Source organism: Eschrichtius robustus, chromosome 16 (assembly GCF_028021215.1).
Source record: "Eschrichtius robustus isolate mEscRob2 chromosome 16, mEscRob2.pri, whole genome shotgun sequence".
NCBI lineage: Eukaryota > Metazoa > Chordata > Mammalia > Artiodactyla > Eschrichtiidae > Eschrichtius > Eschrichtius robustus.
In genome coordinates this window covers 7,876,802-7,887,498 of record NC_090839.1, presented here as the reverse complement: position 1 = coordinate 7,887,498, position 10,697 = coordinate 7,876,802, and positions in this window count along the sequence as shown.

Here is a 10,697-nt window from a genome sequence, read left to right as displayed (position 1 = left end):
AAGAGGCCAACAATACATGGTTAGTGCCTATATTGTAACTATCTGATATGGGCTAAATTGTGTCCCTCCAAAATTCATATGTTGAAGTTCTAACCCCCAGTACCTCAGAATGTGACTGTATCTGAGATAGGGATTAAGTTAAAATAGGATTATGATTATTAGGGTAAACCTTAATCCAGTGTGACTGGTGTCCTTAGAAGAAGAGGAAATTTAGACAAAGAGAGAAATAAACAACCAAGTGTTTAAGCCAGTGCTATTTTCCAGGAACTTGAATAAATATCCCAAACAGTGCAGCGATCATCTCCTCTTTAAGCATCTTGCCTTTTATCTTAAGATTTTGTCATCCTTTTTAATTTCTCCCTCAAAGACATTATTAGCTTGAATTCTTCAAGCTAATAACACAGAAAAGGGCTGAATCTCAAAGTCATGAAAACAAATGGTTGAAAGGCAGTTTTTCACATTCTTTGTATTTGGTTTCTGTTCACTTGAACTTAGATCATGCAAATATTGTACAAAGTGCAATCTTTGGGTGAGAATTTGAAAGCTAGACACTCTAATCAGAATCTTCTGTGCCTTATATCTTTGATTCAATGAAGGATCATTTTTGTTGTGGTGCTTGTTGTTTTATCAGCAGTATGAAGAAAATGTTTTTAGCTGACACAATAAAAAATATACCATTAAAAAATAAATAATGCATAGTGTTTTCAATACTTCCTTCAAGGCACATAAAAATATCCTGTTTCAATTATTTTAGCAGCTCTTTTAGCTGCTGAATACTAGCTTCTACGACTTGTCTCTTCTCCCTCCACTCAGACAATTGTCTGGTTCATGAAATTCATTCCTGGTATATGTTTACACTGCTATTGTGTTCTATTAAATGTAGGACATCATTATAGCATGAGTCAGTCATAAGAAAAAAAATAAACGCCAAGGCTCTATGTATGTGTACCTCAGCTCAATAAACTTTAGACAACAGATGTAGCTGCCAGTTCCTCCTTCTGCCATTTTCCCCAGTTCAATAAGAGGTACAGATGGTTCCATCTGCCCTGGTGTCTTGCATCTTGGTATGAAGGTGCTGACTTTGCTGATCTTTCTCTGGAAGCTTCCTTTGACCCAAAGGACCATGGCAAGCTAAGTGTCAAATGAGACTGCCTTGCACGTGTCTGGCCATTTGGAATCCTGGAGCCCTTAACAGTTGAAAAGCATCTCAAAGTACCTCTCAGCATTCTGTGTAGAGAGGCTGTCGAATTACATTTTCTCCTCTGCTTTTGATTGTTTACATGCTCAGTCTGAAGAAACCCAGGGCTAGGAGAAAGGTTGTCTGGGTCTTAGCTTTGCCTTAGGAAGAGCCAGAGCTAACCTATTAGAAAGAGAAGAGAATCCAGCCATAACTTACAGTTTCCCAGCTCATCCAAGAGAAACCGAGGCAACCAACTTTGGTGTTAACAAAAAAGTTTAAGGTATTAAAAAAATAAAATTAAAGGTCCTAAATTATGTGTCCTATGGGATAAATGCAGCTTTGTTTCTTCTCTATGGAAAATGCTTGCTCCTTCAGGATTGGCATTAGTGGTTTGCACTACTCACAGGTGTCACAGAGAGGAGCCCATGACATGTAGAGGGTCTGTCATACCCACGTGGTCCTTATCCATAAAATAGCTGGCAGATCTCCCAGGTCATAGTCAGCCAGACTTTGAGCCACGGGGCCATGACACCCAGCCATCTCAATTTGTATTGGAGGTTACTGTCTGATCCAAAAGTAAGTGTCTGTAAGATGGGCATAGGTAGCAGGCCCAAATAACTTATGGTCAAAACTAGGGCAGTACAGAGAGGGAAAGGGCTCTATTAATACTCAGCTGGGGCATCAGTATAAACTGGTATGAGCTTGGGCACCATGGGCCCAGGCATAGAACAGTGGGGTTCACCACCTGGTCAACCTTCTGAATACCTCCCCATGTATCATTCCATTTAATAAACTATGCTCTGGTAACCCTTCTTTTGCATATAGGGAAACTGAGGCACTTAGAGGTTAATTAACTTCCTAAGTTCACATAAATCTGGAAATGGCCAAGTCTGAAGAGAGGCCAGTAGCCTTAGGGAGGGCCTGGCTAGAGACCTCCAGCCGAGAAGGCTGTTGTGTGTTGGGGACTTAATGACCAGGTTGTTTCTCTCAGAAGGTTTGGCATGACAGGGACATAGGATAAATTGGGGTAGAATAAAAGTTGAGGCACATGGCAAGAAGGCACAGGAAATGAGATTGGGAGAAGAGTAGAGAGTGTCGTCAATTGATTGTTGTTGGAAGATGACCCAGTTACCCAGGAGGACTGAGTAAGATGGCAGAGAGCTCTGTGGCAACCCAAACATCTTAGGGATCCTGCATCACAGTGGTCCTGGTGCTCATGAACTCTGCTCACCTGCTAAGAGAGTGGCTGCCTTCCTTCCTTCCCTCAGGGCACCTGCTCCCGGTTTGCAAGCTCAGGAGTTTCCCAGGTGAAATGTGAAGCTGGCCTCTTTACACTGAAGGCGAGGAGAGACCAAGAAAGAGGCAGTCACTCCAGATGGGTAGGTGCCACTTTTAACAAGTGAGGGAACTAACATATGAGGCTTGTCTCGGGCTCTGCAAGATGAGTAGATCTCTGCACCCACCTGCCAGAATCTTAAACGTTTATACAGAGGGCCTTAATGTAGTTCAGTCATGTATCCCATCCAGATGGTCTCAAAACCACCTTGCTCTCTCAATGCTGCGTCTTTCCCACTGCAAGAATAGTGGGCAGAATGTTTGGTGCAAGGACAGGGGAGGGAGTGAGGAGCCTCTGACTGCCCAGGTCCAGCTCGTGGGTCAACTCACGTCCTCTCCATGACCTCCTCCAACATCTGAGCTTACTGCTCTCTCCTGAGACTTGAAAGAGTCTAATGGTTGCAGCAAGCTATGCCAAAGACCTTGGTGGGCAGCTGCTGGCTGCTTTGAAGTTTGAGGATCGTGAGCCTGGGGTGCAGAGGCAGTGAGCAAACCCAGCTGCCTGGTGAGCATCTGAGTGTTGACCGGGGCTTGCTGGTCTCCATTTATCAGCCCACATAAAGCAGCCAGAGCACTCCACAGCTTTTTCTTTCTGAAAAATGGCCAACCAGTGTTTCAACTGAGGGCTCACTCCTATGCTCCCATTGTTTTTGTCTCATGGGGGAGTGCTATATGCTAACTGATATTCTTGAGAATGCGATTCATGAAGGTCTCTGAAATTACACCTCCCAGATAACAGAGATTCCTGTTATGAGTTGTGACATTTTTCTGTGGACCCTTAGAGTTCTTTAGAGTTGCTTAAGGGGCACTGTGAAAACTTGCTATATTTCATTTTAAAACTTACATATCAGATAGTTTGAGCACACCAATGAAAGCAAGCATACCCTAGTGTGTTTCAGACAAAATTGTCCCCACTGGAGAATACTAGGAGCGTAGCTTCTCCTGCCAAATTAACTCTTTAATTGAGAACAGACCTGGCAGCCAGAGGGTCCGGTTCAAATGCTGCCTTTGGCACTTCCCAGCTGTGTAACGTGGCAAGTTGCTTGCGTTCTTTGTGATGCATGTCTTCATCTATGAAATGGGTACAATAATAACACCTAACTTGTTTAGCTATGTAAGCAGCGAATGAACATAAATAGGTAAATCACTTAGACTAGTATGTATGGCACATAGAAATCACAAAATAAGCGTCAGTTCTTATTTGTTCATGTTGCTGCTGCTGTGCAGAGCTCAAAATTAACCTTCTGTCATCTCATTAATCTATATGAACTTTTCATGAGTGCATCATTAATTTGGAAGCTTCGAAGCTATGCCCGATTCATATATGTATGATCATATATATATGTATGTACAAATATATGCATATATATTATTAACTAATTATGTTATATATATATATAGTTAGCTAACTATGCAAAGACAGGCAGTAACACGGAAATGTATAACATCATATAGGGATTCTATCATATCATTTTGGGGTGTTTCCTATTGTTTCTTATCCGATTACAATGTGTGTATATAATATACTCTGCAATTTTCTCTCATTTTGAATTGTGTATATATATATATATATATTTATAGAATAGCCATTATATATTTTATATATTTTTATATGGAAAATATCTTTCATACATAATGCTACCTAGTTTATATATACATATATCTTGTATATATTTATAAATGAACATCTATAATACATTAATGGTTTTATAATATAAGCATTTATAAATATCTTTAGAAATACATATATTTTACATATGTGTATACTATATAAAACATTTTTATATCACTTGAGATATAAAGTATCTCAAAAATAGAGATAGGTGAAGATAATAGCATAATCAACACCTATGTATCTATTAACCACATGTAATGGATATCAACTTTTAAAATTTTATTTAACATTTTAAAGAAGTAAATAAAACACTACAGCTATGACTACTCCTTCTCCATTCCATTTCTTTCCTGCCTGCCTCCTCTCCCCACCTCCACTCAGTGCTATTCTGAAGCTGCTATGTATCTCAGACATCCATAATTTTTAAAAAAATTTATTTATTATTTATTTTTGGCTGTGTTGGGTCTTCGTTTCTGTGCGAGGGCTTTCTCCAGTTGCGGCAAGCGGGGGCCACTCTTCATCATGGTGCGCGGGCCTCTCACTATCGCGGCCTCTCTTGTTGCGGAGCACAGGCTCCAGACGCGCAGGCTCAGTAGTTGTGGCTCATGGGCCTAGTTGCTCCATGGCATGTGGGATCTTCCCAGACCAGGGCTCAAACCCATGTCCCCTGCATTGGCAGGCAGATTCTCAACCACTGCGCCACAAGGGAAGCCCCATAATTTTAATATTTTAACACAAATGCACGATCCACAGGCTAATATTTAAAATACAATATAGTATTTTTCTTAGTAAAAATCAATGTAAATAATATTTTACTGTATGCAATTTTCTGCACCTTCCTCTATTCATTCAACTTTTTTTTTTGAAATTCATGCTGATAAATCATCCCTATTTCATTTATTTTGATTGCTGTGCAGTAATACTAATGTAAGAATATATCACAGTGAATTTATCCATCTCTCAGCTGATGTATGTAAAAGCTGTTTACAATCTTTCATTCTTATAAAGAATGGTGTAGTGTTTATGGTTGTGCAAACCATATCCTTATGCAAATCTGTGAGAGCTTCTCCAGGGCATATAGGTAAGAATGGAATTTCCCAGCTATAATTTCTTGTCTCACTTTTATTTATTTTAAAACATCAAGCATTCTTTAGATATTCTTAATTATCAACTTCGAAACAAATATACAGTTGACCCTTGAACAACAGGGTTTGAAGTGCGCAAAGTCCACTTATACGTGGATTTTTTTCAATAAGTACGTACAACAGTACTACATGATCCATGGTTGGTTGAATCCTTGGATGTGGAACCCCAGATAAGGACGGCTGACTATAAAGTTATATGCTGATTTCTGATGGTGCAGGGAGGTCGGTGCCCTCAACCTCCGTGTTGTTCAAAGGTCAACTGTACTTACTACCTCACTCTCACTTTTTAAATGAGTTGATTGAAAACTAGTGTTTGCAGGGAAAGGTGAAAAACACTTAGCATTTGGATCTGCTACGTGTATGCCCCAGGGTTTACCTGATATTCTATGGCACACAAAGCAAAAAACAGAAATAAACTGGATGATGAGGATCGTAGGAGACTGAGCTACGGTTTCTAATCATCAATGTGAATGTGGTGTGCTCTTCAAAGCCACTGCATTGCATACAAAATACTTACTCTTTTTACTTTAAATGTGTCTATATTAGCTTTTTATTTTAATAATACATAATTATATTTGAAAAGTGTATAAAAGAAGAGAAAGACTCTTGAATCTCCCCCACTCATTTTTAATCTCATATAACATTTTTGTATACATAATCTTCCAGATTATTCTTAAGTATTTACAAATGTGTGTGTGAGTGTGAATGTGTACTTTTAACAAATATTTTAGTACAGATTCAATTCTGTAATTTAATAATTTGAACTTGTTTCACTTTGCATTTATATGTAAAATAATATAACTAATTAGAGTGTAGTAATTATATTTATACTATTAAATACTATGTCATCATTTTGCATACTAAGGCATTGATCAAATTGCTAAGAGCATGGAAACTAAGCTCTTATCCAGTATCAAGCTGGGTAGTTAATTCAAGGATACAGGTGATCACCAGGTGAAGGTGAAGCAGAGAGAAGCTGAAGACTGCCAATACAGCTCCCCAGGCCTGCCCTTTCTTGCTCTATTTGAGCATGCTCTAGTGAAATTTAACATGCAAGGTGCCTAAGAAATGTATGCAGTACACGACTTATACAAACATCTCCATTTCATACTCTGGTATTTTCACAGAGTATGTAGCATTTTCCAGGGACCCATATCCCACAGACCCACTGAGTCCAGACTTGTTTACCTCTGACAACCCCAGGCAGACGAGGTACATCCTACCAAAAGCATTTTGTAGATAAGGATTCTCCTACTAGTGAATGCCATCCGTGAGTTTGCCAGTTGGTCTGTCATTAGCATATTTTCAAGGAGATTTGACTGGGCCACTTTCTTTTCTGAGACATCCACAATAAAGGGGAGGAAAGATTGCAGGCATGATGTGCTGCAAACACTTTTCTTCCCATGCACCACGGAAGGATTCACTGTGACCGCAAATAGCCATGAAATAACAAGTCCATGGCTAAAGCCGTTTAAAAAACCTTGGCTTATACGTTCAGTAGCAGCAACAATAAAACTAATGGTGATCTTCTTTGATACACATTTTCATTTTCTTCATGTTTGAGAGAAAATTTCTATTTCTCTTTAACATTTCCAGGCAGAATTTAGTCCTGATTCCAGCTCCAATTCTTCATGGAGCTTCTCACCAACTCTAAATTCTGACTTCCACTGAATTTTCTAAGTAGCACCTTGGACTCACTCTGTTTTATCATATGAGACACCAAACCTACTAATATGCTTGAAGGAAATATCTCAGCAAGGGTTACAGGATTGTCTATTCTGGTTCCTGGATGTAACTCTTCCATTTGTTTATGTTTCTGCATAAGCACAAAGTGCTTTTGAATGGAAGTAGAATTTAGCTGTTTCCTCTTTGTGTCCCAATGGAAACGGAAGTGAGGGATGAGATAGGTTAAGACTTGTGTCATTTGTTTTTCGGAAATGGAATGATTCCACTGGAGCTTACCCTTCTTGGTCCATTTGTTCCCCTGTATAATTTCCCACCTTTCAGAAGGCACCTATGATTAAGCAGTTGTGGGCAGATTAATGCTGAATGATGGGGACTAAAAGGAGATGGTGTGAATATGTATGCAGCTTATAAGCAGTGGAGCTTTCACACTGAGAATGCATATTTGACTGTGTCGAACCCAAGAGATGAATTTTGTCTTGAAACAATATGGGAAGAAAAAGCAAAGAGTTAATTCAAAAGAGATAAAGCAAATGCACTTTAGAATAGATCTCTTAAATGATTATCACTGGTTTGGTTTATACAATGTCCACTCGTATACCAAACATTGCATATTAATTAGGGAATATGCTGAAGATGAAAGCAGCAGAATGTCATCATATATCTGTCACATGACCTCATACCTTGTTTTCAGAATAACAATTGAAACTACACAACTATTAACCGCAGGACACGAGTGAGTCACACAGGGAAATGCAGGCGAGCTATTCTGTAACGTAAAACTTGAACATGGTCAACAACATCTGGAGGTTACAACCAAGTGTCAGTGTTGGTCTTTTATACAGATAAGGGGCTTTAGGCTTCCTGCTTTCAGGTCTCGAACCCTACACCTCATAATGTCAGTATGTTTACTAATCAGACAACATTTGCTTAGGAGATGAACTGTGGCCCATCAGCTCACTTAATGGCATGAGTCATTCTCAAAAGGAGATACAAGAAGAAAGCCTGTTTAGTTCCACATCAGTCCTCTAGGATTTATTAATCTTTAGAGACCCAAATTGCTAGGAATCTAGGATTTGAGGGGGTAGGAAGTAGGATCTGTATGAAAAAGGAATTGAAAAAAAAAGAGCCTTTGGACTTAAATGTTTAGATTGAGAAACACCATGATTGTAACTATTGAATAAATCATAGACAATGTAGATAAGTGGATACAATTGGATTAACAGCAGGAGGGGGATACTTTTTATGACCTTGGTCTAACAAGCTACAATGGAAAGTGGTAGGGACTTCCTGAGAGGGCAGACGGTGATGGTGGCTCACATTTATGAATGCTTACTCTGTGAATGGGGCCTCTCCGGGAATTTCTGAAGTATCATCTCATTTAATCTTTACAACACATTTATGAAAGAGGTGCTATCACTGTGTTTATTTTACAGCCGTGAGGCTGAGGCTCAGAGTAGTGAAGCAACTTGCCGAGGTTCATGCAGTTACTAAGGGGTGACATCACTGGCACCTCATCTGTCTGACTCCAGAGAACTACATTCTTAACCACAAAACAATCATGGTTACCTACATTTTATTAACACATTTTCTGGTATGGAAGTAATACTCTGGCAAGGGTCTAAACCCCTTAATGACAAAAAGAGCAACACAAGGCTCCTAAGAGAAGTTTACATTTTTACCTACGGAAACCACGTCTCTCTCAAGATGTCCCTTGGTGACCTGTGAGTAACACCTTAGGAACCAGACACATATAGAGTCTCATAGCGTTTTGGGCCATAGGACTCTTGCAGCTAATTGGATCCCTGATTTCAGATTTCTGACTTACTGGATCTTGGCCCTATGAATTTTATGACTCTTCAATGGTCTGCTAGACCCAGTGTCATCTAGTCCTAATCTGGGACTCTGCCCCAGTGGACCAGATCAGGCAAAACATAAGCATTTGTCTATTTTATGAAATAGGAATCAATAGGATGTGTGGCCAATTTAGGTACCAAAGTAAATTACAGGGTGTCTGATTTTTTTTAATATGTTATCTTTGTTGACTGAATTGGTAGTACAGGAATGTTAGTATTTTATGTGGGATGAGTAGACTCAGCTGAGATATTAGCTTTGTTGATGTATTTGTAATAATAATTTTGATTCTTGTTTTCAGTAATTTTTGGTTCCAAGTGACAGAAACCTAGTGCAACTTGACTAAATTTTAGAAAAGTACATGTGTGTAACTATGTTGGGAGGCTCAGGGTGTAATAAGAACTCAGGGGCAGGAAGCATACACAGGTTTGAGGGGCTGGAAACTCTAAAGTTAAAAAAAGCAAAGTTACTGTCTTTATTTCTCAAGGGTCAAATGGGATTTCATTTCTGCCAGTCTCCATAGATGTAATTTGCTCTTCTCCATCTCTTTAGCTAGGCCACCTCAACCTACCAGTACATCCCTTTTCAAGTTCAGAGCCCAAGGGAGTCTCAAACCCAATTCCAAAACCTCTGGGGTAGAGAATCTGATGGGCCTAACTCTGATCCTGGGTGAACCTGGGGCAGTGAGACCAGATGGACTTCTGCCCACTCATCAGGGCCCTTTGGAAGTGAACCTATGAGAGGGTGGGAAAGGTCCTCCACATGGAGGAAGCAAGGAAGGGGGGCCAGTGATTAGGGCAGGAGATTATGGCAGCCTCTGGTCCTCCTGTCTAGACATTATCTTGCGTGAACTTGGTTTTTAGGTCACCTAATGTACTACCAGTGTCCACTTTCCACATGATTCCCTATTGTTTGATGAATAATGCTGTTTATAAATTAAATTGGGGAATTTAATATGTGGAATGTAAGTATGATAATTAAAAGTGTGGATTTTGCATTAAAAAGGCTTATGTTTGCATCCCAACACCAAAGCTTACTAGCTGTAAGACCGTAACCTTTCTGTCCTATTCCATAAGACAAGAATAATATTAGTAACTACCCATGGGAGTTTTGTAAGAAGTAATTGTTTGAATACGGGGGTGCTCTTAAGACAGTTCCTGCCGTGTAGGGTTCTGAATAGAGTTGTTATTTGGCAAGAGATTTTGTAAATTATGAGGTTTTGTAATTATAAGATTAAATATACTTAGGGATTTTTACATATTAACTGATTGAAATAAAAATCAGGGTATTCAAGAGAAGATGTATGACAAACACTGAGAGAAAAACTAGCAAAATGAAAAAGAGGAGACTGCAGATAATTACAGTCTTGTGATGACAAGAGAGTGGCTCAACCAAGTGGAACGAAAAGTCCAGCTGAGCTTAGACTGTGCAGCCCTTTCCCCACTTGCCTCCGTTAGGGGATGCCTCTCCCCAATCCTCTCAAGAGAAAAGTCACACGCAAATTAAGTAAATTGTAATTAGGTAGAGCAATGGGTATTCTGGCTAACACTGCCTTGGAAGAGGGTTGGGAGAAGTTTGAGAGTTTGGGTGGAGGACCCAGGATGAGATCAAAAGGGAAGAGGTTTAGTTGCAAATACAAGGGTTTGTTCCGATGTGCTGCTTCCTCTGTTGCAGCTGGGTTGGGGATAATCCTGGCGTGCAACATGATGCGAGTCTGTATCTTAGTGGCTTTTTAAGTTGGCCTGAGCCTTTTGCACTGTGGCCACTTCTATCTTAACTAATTCTCCTCATTGCTCCTGGCTGCTCCTAAGGAGGGTCAAGACTTGCTAAGGAATATAGAAAATCCAACTATAGTAACAATAAAAACAATGGATTGTTTTAAATA